Source organism: Anas acuta, chromosome 5 (assembly GCF_963932015.1).
Source record: "Anas acuta chromosome 5, bAnaAcu1.1, whole genome shotgun sequence".
Lineage (NCBI taxonomy): Eukaryota > Metazoa > Chordata > Aves > Anseriformes > Anatidae > Anas > Anas acuta.
Window position 1 is genome coordinate 14203821 of NC_088983.1, and position 21231 is coordinate 14225051.

The following is a 21231-nucleotide window of genomic DNA, read 5'->3' on the forward strand; positions in this document are numbered from 1 at the left end:
TCACCAAAACGGTGATTGAAAAGGTGGTAAAAATCTTTCATAACTCCAAACTTGGCAACTGTTTAACCTAAGCATCTGTGTACTTCCTACATGCAGTATTACCAGGACTTCCCCAAGGTAGACCCTATCGTTTTCCTCTGCATCTGAATTTGAAAGTCATTTCCAGATTTGACTATGCTACTGGCTGTATGGGAGAGACATGATAGAGAGTTAGCTAGATAGGTGCCTCAAGTTTTTTTTAAGCTCTCTGGGAAAAAAAAAAGAAAAAAAAAAAAAAGAAAAAAAAAGGAAAAAAAAAAAAAAACCTTTAGCTCTGAATATAATACAATGAATAAGGGAAACAAATGGCAGTGAGAATAAAAGATGAAGATTAAAATTCTGTGTGGACATGTTACCATTTATTTTTTTGTACTTTTCACTTTCAAATTCAGTAATTCATCTTTTATTTTGAACTGAATGGAAAGGATCTGGGGTTTCATATTTGTTGGTCTTACTATAAAGAACAACTAATTAGGAAAAATATGAAGGAGGAAGAGAAAGTGACCTGCCTAGCAGTCCGACTGTCTATGAGCTTTCCAGAAAAAAGCCATTCTCCTTTCCACCATAAAAGTGCTGAGTAATTCCCTTGAGCTGCAGACATTCCCATCCTATTAAAACCAAAGTGAGCTAAGCAGCATTCACAGCTTCTTAGGGATGCTCAACAGGTTGTAGGATGGAGCGAGCAGGAAGTGATCTCAAAGAGCAGGTACACAGAAACAGACCTACTCCATTGCCTTCAGGCAAGCATTTCTCCAGCAGTTAATTTAAATGGAATTAAAATTCAGTGATCAAACACAGTCCTTTCAGATGAAGAACAAGGAAATTAAAAGTAAGGAACTGTGTTCATGCAACACTGTGATTGCAGTGAATGCCCCAAATGGTTAGAGCTGCAGATAAGAAAGATCCAAGAATAAGTGTGTCCATGACACCCACAAATGGTATTTCTCACTCCTGCTTTCCTTGTTGAAAATGAATAAATCTAGCCTAGGAGTAATGACAGTCATGTAGAGGCAGTTTTGCCACAGAACATGTGAGAATCTCAGCAGAGTCAGCATCACTGTGTTACCCCCTCAGCTGGTATCACTGGTCAGTTTTCTATGTGAGCCCTTACATACAGGAGGTAGCAGGGAACTGGTTCTATTTTTAATGCTCATTTTGAATGAGGCTGCTCTAAGTTAATGCCCAGCCTCCTGTTCCCAAATTCAGCACATACTCATATCAGACAAATATTTTCTAACTGCAGAATAATTAGGCAGCAGAATGAATGTTTCTGCATGTATGCTCAAACATGCAAAGCCCCAGTGCATGCAGTGCATGTGTGCATGTATATATGTGCAAGCACTGCTCTGCATATATATTTTGCTTTTTTGTTTTCCTTAGGAGGGACATAGTGGGCACATAACGCCTTCCTCCCTTGGCCCCCCATGCTCACCGACACACACAAACCCAATCACATCGAAGGGACCTTGCAGGAGTCAAGACCAGGGCTTTAAAGCTTTGCTACCATTTTTGACAAGACAGCCTGAAAAGGACGAGCTGGAGCCATCTTTCAGGAGTTTTCTTTCCCTGACAGAAATCAGCAGGGTTAGAATAAACTGCATAAGTTATCAGCTCCTCAGGAAAGAACATGAAAAAAGCCCTTCTATCACTTAATGAAAAATAGCTTCTTTTTTGGACAGAACTTCATAGGCTTGCAATCAAGCCGTGGCTCCCCCCTCCTTTCCTTCCTTGACGTGCCATAGAGGCAAATCAAGTCGGCATCTATTAATAATATTTTCCCCTGCTCCTTTCATTTCTCTGCATGTCCTACCACTGTCAGGCCCCGTGATGGAGCAGCGCCTTTATCTCGTCCGAGTCTGGTCTGTCAGGGTGATAAACAATTCTAACAAGAATCAGAATAAAGATCTTCCCAGTAGACTCGGCGGAGAGATAGAGGCTTTTCTCATTTTCTCGACGGAAAAAAAAAAAAAAAAAAAAAAAAAAATTTAATCTAGCAGCTCCGGCTTTTTTCAAGCGTCACATTCAAAGAGATGCAAATTTGTCAGAGCTGAGACCCCGGCTGACTCTCAGCACTGCGTGAATGTCAAAGGGGGGACTCGAAGCCTTTGACATCCCTGCCTTTTTTGGGGGCTATCTGCTGAAATAAATAAAAAAAAAAAAAAAAAAGGAGAGGAAAAAAAGGAAATGCTTTGTAGTGTATGTTTCAACAATTTTCATAAGTTTTCTTCTGAAATAAAATAGTGCCATTGGGAAGGTAAAGTGAGAGAAGGGGGGAAAGGGAGAGAGAGGGAGTGGGAGACAGAAAGAAAGGGGCAGAAGGGAACATAAACTTGTCCATTTGTATTTAAACATGTCATGTTAACAGTAACATTTTAAGATCATGGGTATCTGCTTGTACCTCACACACACACACACACAAAATCAATTTGCATAACCCTGACATGGGTGCTATGAGGATAGTATTTCATGTGTATGTGTCTGTCCTCATTTGTTTACATGCATGATTTTAAATGTGCAAGCAACCATATATGCATTCAGATTTATAGCCATTGAAGAACTGCACCCAGAGTGTGTGTCTGCACCTATCATAACTCTGTGTATTATTATGTGCTCTTTTGCTATATGTTGACCATGTAGTCTCCACTGAATGAATCAGAAATTAAGCCAGTACTCTAAAGATCATGCCATCTGAAGGACAAATACAGTTAGAACTCAAGCACAATGATGATAAGAGGGGAAAGGGGTTTTGTTGCTGTTTTTTTGTTTGTTTTTTTTTTTAATTTTTGATTACATTTTCATTATTAATTATTTCTGAAGGGATTATTATTATTATTATTATTATTATTATTATTATTATTATTATTATTATTATTATTATTATTATTATTATTATTTAGTGACCTGAACTGTAAGAATTATAGAATAAATTAATCCTTTAAAGACTAATATCTATATATTTCTTAGATAAGGAAAGACAGCTATATTATTGTCATACAGTGGATGAAATTTGTCCCAAATGTGCCTATCTCTTCAGAATAAAATATTTCAAGAAAAAGGAGGATTTCATAAATCTGGAAGTTCAGAAGTCATGGCATTTTTATACATCTCTTGTTTCATTAAAATAAATAAATATGCCTATTGCTTTAAGCATTAAAATGGACCACAGTAAATCCGGAAGCTTTAGAAATTAGCAGATCACCTCAAAGTGTGGTAAAGGGCCGACTCCAAGCTACACTTTTCCACCATATGTATAAATGCAATGTAGGGTCATCTATATCATCCTATATTCTTAAACACAAAATAATTTTGAAATTTATTATTATGGAGGAAAAGTAAGTTCAAGGTTCTAGCAAATGTGGATCTGTTGGGTAGATTTAAAGAAGGAGTTCCTGGTGTATATTACCATAGAAATGGGAAATAAGTAGAAGAAAAAGAATGCAGTCAAAAGCTATTTATTTTTTTTCAGAACTGCTCTTTACTGAAGAAATGTAGGCACAGATTTGTAACACAGTCTGACCACTTCTGACCAAGACAACATGCCAGGACCAAGACAAAGGTGGCCTTTTCTAGTCGTATCTGTACATTAGCTCCAGCCTTTGGTTACCAGAGACATTTCCTCACCCCTTAGTTTGGCTTCTGACCACTCAAAGCAATTCCCAGGAGGCTTTTGAGGCAATTGCCTTCTTCTGTAAAGTATTCTAGCAATTACCAGGGATAAGCGTCATACAGAGGCTGAAAATTATTGTGCCAATCCAGATCCAAAGTGCCTAGTTTAATCCACTCACTGTGTAGCAGTGAGTAATCACTGAGTAACATTTGTGGCGCGTAGAAAAGTATTGGCAATGGGTTATGGGCTTTTTATTGCCCTTGTCTTCAGGCTAATTCTGAATTCAGTTACCACCTCAGTTACCACCTCCTCAGTCATACCTAGTCAGGCACATTGCACTCTCTCCTCAAGACTGTTGCTGAAAACTCTGATCATTAATTACTAGACTCTTACTTACAATCAATGCAAGTGCTAATACTCTCCAGTCTCCACTCAGCCTGAATTGGTTAAATAATAAACTGGCTTTTACTGCTGTAATGATTCATTTGTAAGAGAGTTGTCCTAGAAACTCCAATACGTTGCATAAGACTATTTAAATGAGGTATTGAAGTGCTTTTTCTCAGAGGCTCCCAGATCACTCACTTTTTTTTTTTTTCCCTCTAAAAAAAGGCATCCAAGTTATTATCCTAGCTGGGAAGCAGACTTGCCAGGAGTTAGGGGCTTAATTCTGAGAAAAAAATACCCGCTGGGCTGTGCTGAACCTGGTAGGCAGCATTTGGTCACCATCCCACCACAGCTGGCTCAGAGCTGGGCCAAACAGATCACCGCATACCTGAGCATTCCTGGTCTGTGGAGGGATGTACCTGGGTGGTAGCAACATGCTTTTTCTCCTTCGGCGAGGATACACTTGGCAGAGCCCACTGCTTTTGGTTTGCTATAATCCTGGAGGTGATGGTTATCACCAACAGAATTCCATGTTTAGGTGGGGTATCTGAGAACAGAGAATGATGTGGATGAATGCACAGCCTGCAGTCTGAAGACCATGCAGAGGTGGAAGCTGGCCTGAGAACACCAAGAGCAACTGGACTTGAGGGAGGAAAACCAAAGTATAATAACGAATAATGGTCTCTGAAAGGCAAAAGAATAATTAGGTGGATAAATGAAGCACTAAACCACTTAGTTACTCTAAAAGGTTTCTTTCTCTAACTATAAGAAACCAGGGTCTGCAACTGGAGTGCCACAGTGTCAAGTGAAGCAAATAGACCTGAATGATACCCCGATATGACAGTAACATGCTGAGGTTAAAATGCTCAGGATTAGCTTAGTAGCTGGACACACAATTTAATCCTGCTCCCTACACCTTCCTTCAATGTCAACAGGCACTTTGTTGGATTCCGAAATATACATGTATTTATATATATATTATTATATATATATATTTTCCCCCAGAAAGTTATACTTCTTCAGATGCTTAAATGCATTTAATAACTGGATTGTTTAGTACTGCCAGTCTTTAGCGCTGTTCTTCCTCTTCTAAGTATATCATCAATCTGCTCTCCTGAGTTATTTCAAGAGACACATGTTGGGCTAAATCAGAACCCAAATGACTTGAGTTAAAACTGCAGAATGCATTGCTAAGTTCTAACTCCAGAACACATTTCATTCTGATGTTATCCGATCTGCCAGAAAATTATAAGAAACCAGCAAGAAATTAAAAATAATAATAAATTTAAAAATAATAATAAATTTTAAAAAAGAAAAAAAAAAAAAGAAGAGAGAGAGAGAGAGAGACTAGCTATATTTGTGTGTTTTTTTTTTTTCATTACTTATGCTGTTCACAGAGCTTGCAAATGATTTTTGTGTAGAGAAAAAAAAAAAAAAAACACAAATTTTCATACACAACATCAACATCTCCTACTGGCTCTGTGTATGATCTCTATTATGTACATGTTTACATGTTTCATGTACAGCTAAGAATCAAAGACAGGGTAAAGTATTGAGGCTTTCTTCTGGATCACAGGAAAGGTTTGTTCTGCTTTAGAAATCCCCAAAATAATGAGTCTCCTGTAGCAGCAAATGTAGATACAAGGGAGTGGTATCAAGTTTTGTTGTAAAATCTAGATTGTTTGCAAGCATTACACTTCTTTAATAATGAAATGACAACAGCAGTGTATTTGGGGTTTCTTCAATGAACATTAAAACAATGTTTACTTTCAACATCTGTGAAGTTTTTTTCTTGAGAATGCCATAAATTGGGAATTACCACATATAAATAGCAAATTGAGTCCATATTATAAGCTTCTATATACCCCCCCAAAAATTGCCTCTATGTACACCCTTTTATTTGTCATTATCTGAAACAGATTTGGCACATCCACAGTGCCAAATCCTGCCCTCACCATCCCTGCTGCATGTCCACACGTCAGCGATGTCACTGTTAATGTAGGACAAGTCAGCCTGAACAACAGCAGCTCATTAGACAATTCACACTTTAGTAGATTTTGTTGAATGGACAATCAGTTTATTATTTTTATGGGTTTGCTGTAACCATTATTTTGCTTGCTGTCCTAGTAAGGTTTCAGCTACACAGCTGGGCCCACTCCTGCAAACCCACATCACTTCTGCATACAAATAGCATGGGGAGGGTTTGGAGGATTTAGCCCCTGCTTTATAAACTGTGTAAATTATTTTAGAAGTCACGTCAGGTATAGCTTATTCCAAGATTTGTTTGCAAATTTTAATCAGAAAACACAGAAGGGATATGCACTATAGATTGAAATATTCTCTCACCTTCAGCTATGCCCAGGTTGACTTACTGTGGGCTGAAAAAATCGGCAGAAGATACAGCATGCCTGATAGAGGAAGGCTGGACACAAACTAGAGAAAACACATAAAGAAACATTTATTTAAAAAAAAGTAAATCAACCATAAAGATCCTCCCAGTAGACCTGGGAGATGGAAGCCTTTCTCATTTTCTCCATGGCAAAATTTAATCTAGCGGCTTGGCTTTTCAAGCGTCATATTCAAAGAGATGCAAATTTGTCAGAGCTTAGACCCCAGCTGACTTTTAGCACTTTGTGAATGTCAAAGGGGCTTAAAGGTTGAAGTGTCTTTACCTCCTTCCATCCTTAGTAATTCAAAACCAGGCTGAAAATACAAAGCACCACCTCTACCTGTTTGTTCAGGCCTTTCTATTTCATGTGTACCTGCTGGCTATAAAAGTGTTTGTTTCAGGTGTTGTTATCTGTTTTAACTAAAAGCACATATAGAAATGAGCATGCAATTGAAAAATGTTCCACTGGAGAATCCAGCAACAGCAGAAAACCTTCCCCTTCTGAGAGCTGCCCTGTCCCCCACTGCACATATACGCATTTTAGAGGTTCTTGCAACATAGCCTATTCCCAATTGACTGATTTCAGAACTGCTATTAACTGAGTAGTAATCTCACCCAGTGACATGGTTCACTTCATACAGTCTCAGGAGGTAATATATCTAATAAAAATAAAAGTAATAAAAATAAAAGCAACCCTAATGAATACTACATACCATGTTAGGTATGTACTATATCACATAGCAGGAGACACCTGAAAGCAGTGCCAATGGCTTTTTTTACATCTCTTATATGATGTAAATATCAATCTACTAATGGAGTTCCCATTGATGAAAAATAAGAAAGAAAAAAAAAAAAAAAAGCATTGAACAGATTGAGACAGACTAATCTTGTTTGCTAAAAAATGGCAACAGCAACAACAAAAAAAAAAGTACATATAAGCAAAAGCAAAAGGATTTAAGCTCAGTTCCATGGGTAAGTTGTTTATTAAATTAAATTACATTAACATATACAAGATTGGTGTGAAGGGAAGCCCCCAACAGCCTTTACCGAATGACAGATTCAGTGACTGAACTGGAGCTCTAAGGCTGGACCTAGAGTAACAGTTTCAGAGAAGTGTTTCTTCTCATTTAACAATTTATCAGTCCATTTGATGATGAATTTACTGGAAAAGGATGACTATCTCTTTAAAAAAGTAGTTTGGACAGTGTTTTTTGGTTTTAAAGTCTGGAGACGGTGGCATTAGATTGATTAGGTGTGTACATGTTGGCTGAGAAAGCTGTAGAAAGGGGAATGGAAGTGTTTGACAAGATGAAAGACTATTCAACATGTTAGACAGCTGGTTGAGTGAAAAGATCTATAACAGCACAGTAAAATATACTCAACAGTAAATGATACCTTCACTGCAAAAGCTACTACAAGTTAGGTCACACAATTTTAGCCTAGGATGACAGGTTCAACCAAACAAAGTTTAAAACACACAATTAATGTGCATGTGCCTGGTAACAGACAGATAGCACTTGAGAAATTGAGACAGACAGGAGTTCCCTCTTCCAAATTAAATAGTGACTATGCAAAGTTTCCAAGCCAGATTCTGATCTCACTTGGTCAGAGTAACCACTCCAATCTCAGAGGAGTTGTTCCTAATTTACACCAAGGTAAGAGAGAGCAGGATCTGTCCCATTCCTCAGTTGATTACCTTGCTATAGAAAATGAACACTTGTGAAAAATAATGGTGTTAGGGGAATTGTGAACCTTCTTTCTGCAGTCCTGTAGTGAGTGACGAGTACCGTCAAGGGCTATATGTAACTGTGTTATGTTTTTTGATTTGCACATGAAGGCTTTGCAATCACCATGTGATTTTCATAACTAACGAAGCACAAAACACACCAGTATGACAGAAATAGTGAACTGTCATGTATGCTACAGATAGAAGATAAAAAGAAAATGGTTAAATGACATTCAATGTTTTTTCAGAAGAAAAAAAAAAAAAAGGAATTTCAGGTGGTTTTCTGGTGATAGTCTAGCAAGGATTATGGTAGACTATAAAATAATCTAAAACCAAATGATGCTTTTCCTGCAGACAATAATAGGACTTTTGGATCTGGACACAGTTGGCTAATCTTATTTGATTATTCATGATGCAATGATCACTCTAGATAGCAGTGGTTGTACCAAAAAGCCTTTTAATCAAAGGTAAATATGATGCATGAAACTAAAAACTTTATCAGAAGAGCTCATATTTCTTTTGTTTTCCCACTGAGTTAAAGTAACGAGGAATATAGCAGAGGGTAACATTGAAGCAATATTTTTTTTCCTCAGACTCTTAAATCCTTTATACCACTGGGGAAAAGTATTCTAATATACACCCACACTTTGAGGTCACTTTATGTTGCAAGTGCAGAGAGGCCTTAGTTCAAATGAGGATTAGGCCCAAGGTAAATAGGATTTTTAAAAAAAAATTTAAATGTATTTCTTTTTTTAGAATGTGCCTTCTTTCCTAGCCCTGCTGTTTGAGTGACAATGCAGAGCTTCAAAGTCTTTATGACATTTTATTTAGAAGAGGTAAAAAAAAAAACAAAACTTTTTTTTTCTTTTTGTGAAATCAGTCCTTTTGTTCACTACCCTTGTATAAGCCGTTTTCATCACAAGGTTTCAGATAGAGCAAATAGAGCATTTGTTAACTTTATTCCACTGAATATTTGACTATAACAAGTATTTTTTAATACTAATGTTAACACATATTTCTTTAATTATAAAGCCCTAAAGGTACGTCAAACTAAGTAAACCATTAGATTGTCAGAACATTAATAATCTATTAGTCTACATAGAGTTGCTCATGCAGTGCAATGGGCCAGGGGGTTTGTTTTCAGGATTCATAGTCAACACACAAGGGTATCTATTGCTAGCTCCACCAGGAACATAGAGTGTAACCTTGAAAATGCAGCCTAGTGGTTATCTGCCTCAGTTTTCCCCCTTGTAAAAGTCTAGAGATGTTTTGAGGTCTTCAGATGAAAGGTGCTATTAAATGCACAAAGTATTTATTAATTAATATTATGCTGAGAAAATGACATTTGTGCTTCTGAAATGTAAATAATGCATTAAAACTCATCTATAATACTGTAAGTGCTTCTTCATAAGCAGATATTTATAAATTATATGGTGTACTGAGAAATTATTTCAGTAATCCAAATGATTAAAGGCACAACTTCTGGTATGAAAGTGCTCCAAACATACAGACTGCTTCACCTATTCATCTATATTGGCACTATTGCATTTTCTTTCTTTTCTTTGGTGTTTTGTTTTATTTTTTTTTTAATTTTATTTTTTTTTGGGGGGGGGGGAGGAGGAACAGGAGGATAAAGGTTTCTACTATCTTTCTTGAAGAATGTTAATTGTTCTGGAGTTTTTCTTTTTAATTTTTTTTTTTTTTTTTTTTCCTCTGGGGATTTTAAAGCATAATTTCATTGTTGGTGTTCTAATATACTTATTAATGTCACCTCCTTCCCCTGGTCGTTATTCTCAGGAAATTCCTTTTGCACAGAAAGTTATTTCTTTAATTGCTTTGAAGCTTTGTCTGACTAGAATACTAAGATGTCTCAAGTCACTCTTGCAGTTCACCAATTATATATATAGGTTCTGTGTAGCTGAAATGGAAGGTATAGTGCAAAACAGAAACATCAGAGACAGAAACTGTTGATCAGACAGAGAACATCTTATATTTCTGATGCAAACTCTTTCAGGCTATAGGCTGTACTCATCAAAACAGTAAGCCCACATAATGAATGACTTATGGATCACAAACCACTTGTTTCAAAGATAATTTTACCTCCTGCAATGAAAGTGGAGCAAGTACTGGATGTCCAGAATCAGAAAAGCTAAATGGTAACACCAACTGTGTAGTTGTTTGGTGCTTAGAAAAAAATGATCAGCAACTATGTCTTGCCTTTTTAGGACAACTGGATTAACAACTACAGCAGCTTTGAAATCAGGGTGTCACAAGCCATGAGCCGCATGTTGCTTCCGTTGTACCACAGGAAGACTGAACTCAGGTGTTCCTTCTGCCTCGCTTAAAAATGGCCAGGTTTTGTCTCAGAAACTGGCAGCTGCTGTTTTTTTCAACCCCTAAAGCATCCCCTGGCTGTGAGGATGCATCCCATGCCTTTAGTCCAAGCTCAAGAGAAACAGAAAACTCTTCTACATCTTTCTTCTCCTATATTGGGGGTTTATCCCACTCATTAGGAAAGCTCATATGAATGAGGTAAGCAGTAACAATTCTATTCCTCAAAATGTAGCCTTGCGTGTAATAGCTGAAATATATTATCTTGACTAATTATTCTTTCATTTGTGTTCAAGACAAGGAATGTAACTAGGTTTATATGCACTATACAGTGCTATGCCATAATGATAGAACCCTGCATAGTCTTTGCTGCAGATAGCAGAGACAGTGTACCCTGGGTTTGGGGGCTTCAGGCTGCAGATGAAACATTGGTTTATTTCAGTGCAGCCCTAGGCTTCCGTATGCCAAAATATACTGTTCATGGACCCAGGCTGCGTCAGCTAGTTTCTCTGTAAGAAGTGCTGCTTTTAGGTACATATGTGCTTTCCTAAGCTAGCCTTAGTGTTTCTGCTAATGCTTGAGTAGTAGGAATAAAAATCATCATTAACAGAAAAGTGGTTACATAACAAATATATATATATACATTATACGCATAGTTTATATAGAAAGGCACAAGGCCTTTTAGTATTTATGGGCTTCTCCCATTAAAATAAACGTTTGTGTTTTTTTACTAAAAATTACAGTTAATTACATTTTATGAGATTCTATTTTATGAGATGAAGTATCAGACTTCAACTTTGACTTTGTTAACCTAATTGTATGCCTCAATTAAAGTCTACCAATCTATCAGTTTGTGAGGGTAAAATCATCCATCACAAAGTTTCTTGGTTACAGATCACTAATTAACGGGTAACTGAGATAGATTTTAATCATTGTTAAAGACCTGCAATTTCGTACATTGCTGTTGCAGAACTGCGTAGTCAATTAAGCAACAATAACCTGCCTATTTTACTTGGTATATTATACTAATGCCTTGGGATGTTTGCATGAAATACATAAATTCTCTTGTATTGTGGTTAATTAAATCCAAGACCACGGTCTGTAAAAGTCACCTGTCTGACATCTGGAGAATGTGTGGGAATCAATGCCAAAGACCAAACCGAAGCAACAACTGCTTAAACTAACAAAGTAATTTATGTCCTTCAAAGAGCAGAAGGAGAAAGAATGCAATATTTTTTAGTTCCTTTAAGTTTTATTATGATTTTATGAGACCATTCTTGCTGGCAGAGAAGAGGTTGGTGTCAGGGGACTGGTGCTGCTTCCAAGTGTAACTGCCTCAACCAAGTCAGACAAGAATGACAAAAAAAAAGTATTTTTTGTCATTCTTTGCACAAATGAAAGAAACTTGTCATTCCAACTTCACAAAACAGCACTAGAGATGAAATGCTCAACTCCACTGGGACAGCCATTTTTTTGCTGTTATTACAGAAGAAAATTATAACCATAAAAATGTCCAATTTAGAAAAAAGGTGCCACTTTAGTGTCATTTGCATAAAAGCTGTTACATACAAATTGTTATAAAGACAAATGTGTAGCACTCTTGTTGAAAATTGCTTATATCTTAGGTGCTTTGCCTGAAACGACATAAAGGCCTCTTCAAACTGAAATTCATTCTCAGGTAAATAAAGCTGAAAAAGAATTCTCACCTATTTGTATGTACGTGAGCAGTTTTTCATATTGTCTTAAACAGATTCTGACATGCATTTCTTTCATACATTCCCTTCTTAGCCTGCTGGTGGCCTCCATTATGATAACTTGCCTTTGCAGATGAGGGCAGATGAAAAGCTTGTCCTTAGTGCAAGACTATAAATAAGCTAAGGTAACTTTCTGTAAATGCAGTACAGCTGTTACTTTCTTCTGTTAGAATGTGCTTGCAAATACCCTTCTACAATGAACTGATCATTGTCCAAACCTGAGATGGAATACTCATGTCTCTGTCACTACGACTGTAGTGAAATGCATAGAGAAATTTGTTGATCCTTTCTCAGAAAGTCAACTAGATGTTGTCTTGCCTATTGGAAAATTAATATTTTGATGATTATTATGATGATGATGACAATCTTTCTGTGTTTTGAAGTGGTGATAAGATTTGTCAGCCAATAATACAACTTCATTACACTTGGCATTTTTGTCACTCCACCGTTAATGACTCCTATGAAGAAGTTCTTCTAAATTGTGCTGGAGGCAATAAAGGGGCTCCACTTCCATTTCTCTATCCTTGCTCCCTCCTGAACCAGAGGATATACCCCCCAAAGCAGTCCAGTACTGTATTTTCTTACTCACATTCTGCATCATGCCAAGCTGATGGGTCAGACTGATTAGTGGTAGTGTGCATTTTTGCCACTCCACACTGACTGACTTTTGCCAGTCCAATAATATCTATGCAATTGCAGAATTATTAAGTTATTGTAACCTGGGTGTAAGCAGAGAAACAGCTAACTATGGAACCCCAAGTTGAGATGTCTAACTCATCAAACCTTCTACATACCATACCATGGTATTCCCAGATTCTTTGTTGTGTCTGAGATAAAGAAGCAAAGTAAAATATATTATGGTTAGCTTAATTCATTAGCTTTGATACCCCTGGCTACGAGACCCATAAGCATACTGATGACCCGCTGAGACACATTCTGTGTTGCAGTACTAATAACACTACGTTATATGGAAAGATAGGCAGCAAAATTAAAAATACGGTGTTCTCTAGAACTACATAGTACAGGGCCAACAGCACCAATATATCTATAAATACTTTCTCTTCTTTTCTAAAGGTTCATTACATTTCCAAGCAAAATAAAGTAATAAAATAAACAGAAAAAAAAAATAATGTTTAATTATCTAAATACATTGCAAACACTAAATTCCAACAGATCCATGTCAGAGAGAACCCAGAATTTCAGGTGATGACAGGAGCATCCAGAAGCACCTCAAACATTTGAACAGTAACTGTGAATGTGTAATTTTGTAATTTAAAAGCAGTATAAGAAGAAAATTGTGACCAATTCTCTCCCTTTTTTGTTCTTAACATGAAAAAAATCTGATATCTGGCTTTGACTCTCTCAGGACTAGATCCTGATGCCTTCTGGATGGAGGGTTCTGCACAGCTGTGTGACTGTGACCAGGTTGTGTGAGCTGAAGTGTCGCCTTAGCTGGCACCACTCCCCACCATCTGCACTTCTTTCTGCACTATTCCTATGCTATGCAAGAAAGTTACATGTTCTTCAGATAAAAACTGGGAAAACACAGGTAAAATAAAATGTGTTTTTCTTTCTTATTTATATTCTCATTAATTTGTTAGAAAGCACCAACCAAAATGATCAACAAATGATGTTCTCCCAGAATACTTAGTTTATTGTGATTTTTTTTGTTGTTGCTTTCAGATATGAGTGAGGAGACATACTCACCTATAACTGCCTTGAAATGGTGAATTCCTTACACTGAAGCAACTACCAGTTCTTCTGATAATCTAGTCAGCAAAGAGTTGATGTTAATCCAGCTTGAATACTTACACACAGTAAAATTTTGCCACACATTAAAGAAGAAATAAAACATTTTTGCACTAGTCTGTTATAAAGAATTACACCCTTAATTATGATTCTCCACCTTGCCTCAGGTATATGTCCAAAATGGGGTTTTGCTATCATTGTTATCCAAAAATCTAATCTTGAAAATTATTTCACAAGTGAGAACACCTCCTTGACATAATTAGCTCCCATTAAAATCAATTAAACTAGGCATGAAAGTTAAGCAATTTGCATGAGCAAAGACATTATAAGAATATGACTTCTGTGTGTTATTTACTGGTGCACTGGTAAGAGGGAGGAAAAAAAAAAAGTGATTTAATTTATTCTTCTTTCAAGTTTTAAACATCACAGATAACTGCAAACAATAAATTCTGTCTATTAAAATCTCTACTGAAGAAATGACCAGGGGAAGACTAGCGACAAAACCTTCTGATTCTCCTGTGTTCATAGTAAGCCATAATAGCTGCCTTGATGATTGTCCTTTGCCCTTATGAGGTACAAAGAGAAAGCAGAAATATGTGTTTTCAATCTCATCAGGCATGAGGATGAGGTAAATATCAAGGTAAAGACACTATGTAAATTTAGGTCCCTTGATACCTCACACAAAAGTCTCCTAGATGAAAAAGACTGTGGCCACTGGACATGGTGTGAAGAGCTTCACAGAGGAGAAACCAGGTGGAGGAAAGAAACTTTCCCCTTATGAACTTCTGCCATTGGGTGCTGGGAGCAGAGAGCAGAACTTCCCTCTGAGCTTCCCCTCCTTGGGGAACTGCAGAAAGAAATGAGGTCACCTCTGAGCCTCCTCTTCTCCAGACCGGACAACCCAAGTGTCCTCAACCTCTCCTCACAGGATGTGTCTTCCAGTCCCGTTACCAGCTTTGTTGCCCTTTAGACACTTTCAAGGACCTTAACATCCTTTTTATATTATGGAGCCCAGAACCGCACACAATATTCTGGGTGAGGATGTACCAACACTAAGTATAGCAGGAGAATCACTTCTTTGGACTAGCTAGTTATGTACGCTGCGTTTAACACCCTCCAAAATGAAGGTTGACCACTTGTCTGCCAGGGCACACTGCTGGCTTGTGCTAAGCCAGCTGCCCACCGGTTACCCCAGGTCCCATTCTGCTGAGCTGCTCCCCAGCCACTCATTCCCAGCCTGTGTCTGGGTCCAGCATTTCTATGTCCCAGGTGTAGCACCCAGCATTTTAATTTGTTGAACTTCATGCCATTGCTAATCAGCCAGTGCTCCCATCTAGCTCCTTCTGCAAGGTGTCTCATCCCTCCAGGGAGTCAGCAGTACCTGCCAGTTTAGTACCATAGGTAAACTTGCTGAGGATGCACTCCATTCCTGTGTCCAGATTAATGATAAAAATGTTTAACAGAACTGGCCCTGGAATTGAGCCATGAGGAACACAACTAGTCACCATCCACCTGCCAGAGGTAGCTTAATTTACGACAATCCTTTGAGCAATACTGTTGAGACAGTTCATCACCCAGCTCATGGATGATAGTGTGAACCTGTTTATCTCACAGTTGGACAATTTGTTCGGCATGATGCCATGAGGGACGATATCAAATGTTACTGAAAGTTACTGAAATCCAGAAAGATTACATCTGCTGCCTTCTCTTCATCCACTGAGCAGGTGACCATATCATAGAAGATCACATTACTAAGGCAGGACTTTTCCTTGATGAACCCATGTTGTTGCTCAGTTGATAGAAATCAGATAAAGAGGAGAAAATTCCACTTACACTCAGCTATTATCTATTCCTCCAATAAAAGACAAAAAGAGAGAGAGAGCACAAAGGAAAGGCTGACATTAATGAAACTTTCTTGAAAATCTAGATGATGAACTGAAAGACAGAACATACAGATGCAACTGTAAAGTTGAGATGAAAGCTGGATGAAAACATTTGAAACCAAGAAATATAAGTTTGCAACCAATAAAATTATGCCTCATTACAACAGCTCTTTCCTCTTCAGTCATTTCATTTTCGTTTAAAATACAACTGAAAAGCCTTTTGATATGGCTTTTCTACTTATCGATGGATATCAAAAATACCCAGTGACTTTTCTCAAACCCGATAAGAAAATTAAAATTTGAAATGAACAGGGTTTTTTTTCAAGATTCTTAGTGAACCTATCAAATAAATATTAACAATCAGTCTAACTCTTTAGTAAAATTCTCCTTTTTCACAATATCTGGAGGAGACCAGGAAAGCAGTGACATTTCATAGTGTTCATGATTGTTCAAGAATACAGATGCTCTTGTCTTTTTGTTACTTTCTCTCTCTTGTCCCGTCCCCAATAAACTACTTGTTTGCTTCCTTTATTTGTTGTGTCTCATGATATGTTTCCTGACAAACGAAAATGGAAAAGAATACAAACTCTAGCAGCCTAAACACAAATCCAAAAGAAGACAGGGGATACAAAATTTTGAAGAATAACTTGCTAAAGGCATAAAAATAATAATAATTTTTTTTTCAAATACATCAGAGGCAGGAAACCTGCCAGAGAGTCAATCAGGCCTACAGGTGTAAGAGGAGTACTCAAGGAAGATAAGGCCATGTCAGAAAAGCTAAATGAATTCTTTGCATCAGTGTTCACTACAGAGGAGCTTAGGGAGGTTTCCACACTGGAACCATTCTTTATGGGGGGACAAATCTGGGGAACTGTCTTAAATTGAAGTGTCAGTAGAAGAGGTTTAAGAACAAATCAATAAAATGAATAGTGACAAATCATCAGGATCAGATGGTATTCACGCAAGAGCTCTAAAGGAACTCAAATATGAAATTGCCAAACTACATACTGTGGTGTGTAACCTAGTGCTTAAATTGGCCTCAGTACCAAAGGAATGGAGGTGGGAAATATGCTACAAATTTTTAAAAGCATTTTGGAGTGGGGAGGTAGATCCAGAAAGCTGTAGAGCAGGAAGCCTAATTTCTCTACTGGGCAAATTGGTTGGAAATATTGTAATATTGTAATATCTGATGCCCAGAGAGTTAAATTTAGATTAAAATAATTAATTTCTGGGTATCTGGGTGGTAAAACAGCAAACCAATAAAAATGCAAGTCGATATAAAGGAAAAAACTCTCGGATAAAGCTAGTAAATGATAGGTCCTGTTGTAGCTATTATAATTAAAAATAAAATTTAAAAGATAAAAATAAAAAACAAAAGAAGTGACAAAGTAACTTGGATTGTCAGTTTGAAGTGAAATCATCAAGTATAAGATTTAAAACAAACCAAGTTATCCGTTGATATAACTGTGGAACTCCTTGCCAGGATATGTTTTGGATTATAAAAGTATAATGAATTTCAAAAACAACAACAAAACAATAGCTAGAATCTTTATGAAATAAATAAATAAATAAATAAAAATCTCCCAGGATATATATCAGATATCACAGTTATCTTGGAATTCCCTTGGAAAATATATTACCTGAAACTGTGAGATTAGTATGCTGGGGAAGCATCTATACTTGCTTTCTTTCTGATACTCTTTCTTTAAACAATGATTACAGGCTATTTTTAAAGACAGTAGAGTTGATTTGATGGGCCTTTGAATTTTTGCCAGTATTTCCATTCTTATTTAATGTAATTTGGTAAGATATGATCAAAGAAAATTTTCAAGTAAGATCCAAATTCTACAATGAATACCAGTAGAAAATGTTTGCTCTACTGGAGAAGATGTAAGGACTTCTTTTAAAGCAATGACATTTTCCTTAATTTGAGTTTGTTTGGTTTTTTTATCAATGTTTCTTAATGAAATTGGAATAGACAGTTTAGCTCCCATCAGTTCTCAGATAAGTTCAAGCCAAAGCCAGAAGATTTGCTGCTCATACCCTTCATAGTGTGTTTCCACTGATCTTTTAGACAAGTTCATCATAGAATCATTAAGGTTGGAAAAGACCTCCAAGATCATCCACTACAACTGTCCCCTCAGCCACAAAAAGCGTCCACTATACCATGTCCCTAAGTACCACATCCAACCTTTCCTTAAACTCCCCCAGGGATGGTGACTCCACAACCTCCCTAGGCAACCCTTCCCAATGCCTAACCACTCTTTCTGAGAAGTTGATGTTACAGTCTGTAGGCTTCTTAGCACTTAATTTTATCTCTTTGTGATTTGAAATAGTGAAAAGGAAGCAGCCTTTCTCAGAATTACCAATAAATCATCATCCCCAGACAGGAACTGTAAAGTATGTAGTCATGGATTGTATTTTCTACTTATAGAAAACTCCATAATGATTAGCAAATTCTCTAATGTGTAATTGTAAATACTTTTGAAAGAAAGCCATCTTCTTTTTAGGATCATTTAGCCCTGAGTATCCCACAGGTCCAGTTATCCATGTCTTTCTAGGTAGCTTGCCGGTATCTCTAGCTACTCAGGAACTTAGATGGCTTACCACACATCCATCTGTCCTCTCAAAACCTATAACTACTCACTCCATTTGGCAGAGTGGATGAACATTTTGTTCAATTACATTAAGCATTTGATTTTAATTGTTTAATATTTCCATCAATAATGTCTCCTTAAGTCATCTGTTCAAATTTTGCAATGTTAAATTGTCTTTGAAACTTAGAACAAATGAAAAAAAAAAAAAAAAAAAAAGCCTTAGTTAGCTCTCACCTGGCTTATAATGAAATGCTTCTGTATATTAATGTTCTGGTTGTTAAAACATAAGCACAGGAAAAAAGCATGGAATGGACAAAGTCAGGGATTGCACTGAGAGTAGTTCTCCATGGAAGAACAGCACATGGGATCTCTAATAGCATTAGATATTCGTGGTTGAGATGGGCCAGGTCACTGTAAGCTTAGAAAGGAAAAAAATAAAAAAAATAAAAAAATAATAAGATGCAATTGTAAAGAAGGCATAAGGCAGCAAAATATGTACCCAAGGCAAAGCTGAGAAGATGGCAAATTAGCTACTATGATGCCAACCATACTTGAGCAGAAGCAGAGAGGCAAGAAAGTGTTTTCCTCTGGATGAATTTCCCTAGGTTCCCTCAGGAAAATGAGGAACCTAACCAAAATTAGTTCAACTAAATAGGAATGAAACAAAGAAGAAGCCACTCATAGATAGTCCTTTCCTCTGAAGAGGAAAGCTGACAAATAAAGTGTGCAAAGCAATGACCTCCAATAGCTGGAAATTGAATCAAGTCCTCCTGCTTTCCAGGATTGTTGAGCACATCAACAAAGTGTGGAGTTTGTTTTTGTTTATTTGTTCAGAGATGTGTGGTTTTTTTTTAACTGATGCCATCAAATTGCATCACCTCATTTTGCTAAAAAAACGCATAGCAAAAAAATCTGATGGGCATTAGGAGTGTGAAAGATCACGTATTTCATGGTAGCAGTTCTAAGTTCTGCTGCAATTAAGATCCATACAAACACATTTTGCAATGTAAACTGCTACTGTCTCTGTAGATTTTAGTAGTGCATTCCTGAGGCCAGCCATTGTTGTTTTTAAGCCTGTCTGGGTTTTTAGAAAGAGGCAGAAGTGTCTGGGGAATAATGAAAAACAAGAACCTGAAACACAGAAAGGTTTGAGGTGGGAGGTGGATTCTGAGAAGGAAAAGAAAAATGAAGAGGAAAAAACATATGGAATAGGAAGGAGGGAGGTCAAATAGTGAGAAGAAGAAAGGGAATAACTCAGTACCTGCAAATAATGAGAAGTTTATGTATACACGTGTGTGTGCACCTGTGTGTATAGATATATAAAATACATGTATCAAAAACACTTCTATTATTAAATAACTGGTGCCCCAGATTGAAGGCTTTTTTTATCCTGAGATTCCTGGAGATATGCACCAGTGATACCACCAGAACTGACACTATCCAAAGGGAATTCTGGCTTTGGAGACTCAAAGTCCAAGGTCAGTCCAGAGAACCTCTCAACTAGGTCCTGTGGGAGTAGTAGAAGTAGACCCTTGCTGTGCCCACAGCGGTGGCTCTTTAAAGTTTTATGTTTTGGAAATGAAATTGGCTAAGGAAAAATCATGCCAATAAAGTGAAAAGCCTTGTCCAAATGTGAAAGAAAAAAAAAAAAAAAAAAAAGAAAAAAAAAAGCATACCAGGACTGTGAGGAAGAGAGCACCCTGGAGTCTTTTTTGACAAACATTCATATGTTGTGCTGAGAATAACTGTGAGCTGAAAGCCTAGAATATAGCTGAGCTGCCTCTTTAAACACAATACCCTTTCCCTTTTTTTCATTTAGTTATCTTCTTCTCTGCTCTGTGGCTCAATCTGCATATGTTATTGGCCTCGATTCCCAGGGCTGCCACCTTAATCTGTAGTAGCTAATAGTACAACCTCACACATGGCCTGGGACCAGGCTCAGGTTAACAAGAAATCCAAAAGCAAATGGCTGGGGGAGGTTGCTATAAAATAACCACTTGAAAATTCAGGCTGTGATTTTTTTTTCACATTTGCATGGAGGAAGCAAAGCTTTTAGTCTCGGAGGTTCAGTCAAATGCATTAAAAAAAATGAACATTTTAGTTAATGCTCTAAGAAGATTTCTAAAAGCAGTTTTGATTGTGTACTATTAGCATTAATTAATTTCTATACTGAGACCAGCCATTATATTAGTAGAATGCATATTTTAATCAATTTCTACTTGCTGTTTTGTGCAAGTTAAAGGTAGCTTTGTGGTTTGTGCCTAGTTTATACAGTGCATTTAACTCAATGTGCCTTAGGTAATGCTCATCTGAGGTTCAATGTATACTCTAATCAGAGCATGATACAAGAATTATGAATGAAACCCTGACATGTAATGGGGTTGTTTTCATTTTGGACCATAGTGGAATATACCTTCTCTAAACAGGTGCTTGAATGCATTATTAAATAACACAATACTCTACAGCACTATCATCAAAAGCAGGCATAAACAGTTAGGATTAAACCTATTTTCAACAACAGCTTACCTGCATTTGAAAGCAGCTGTTTGATATACATTTGCAATCATTCTGTCATGGGTAAATTAAAAAAGATCATGTCAAGTGATTTTAAAACAGTTTTCAGATTCTTATTTTAGAAATATTTTATCATTTGCTATGAACAATTAAAAAATAGTCAAAATTAAGTAATTTATCTTTTTTTTTTCCTCACTCTTATTTGACAAACAGTGAGAGTTGCTCCTCAGAACTCCTAAAAAGTATTTGAAATTGTTA

The 21231-nt window shown here is 37.0% G+C and overlaps 1 long non-coding RNA gene across 1 annotated transcript in view; it reads right to left on the reverse strand.

Annotated features, from left to right (window-relative positions):
• Positions 1–21231, reverse strand: part of LOC137856916 (uncharacterized) — a 118354-nt gene that overhangs the window by 59987 nt on the left and 37136 nt on the right. The window contains exon 5 of the long non-coding RNA XR_011096873.1: positions 6377–6463. This is a non-coding gene — a long non-coding RNA (uncharacterized lncRNA). The remainder of the gene's footprint in view (positions 1–6376; positions 6464–21231) is intronic.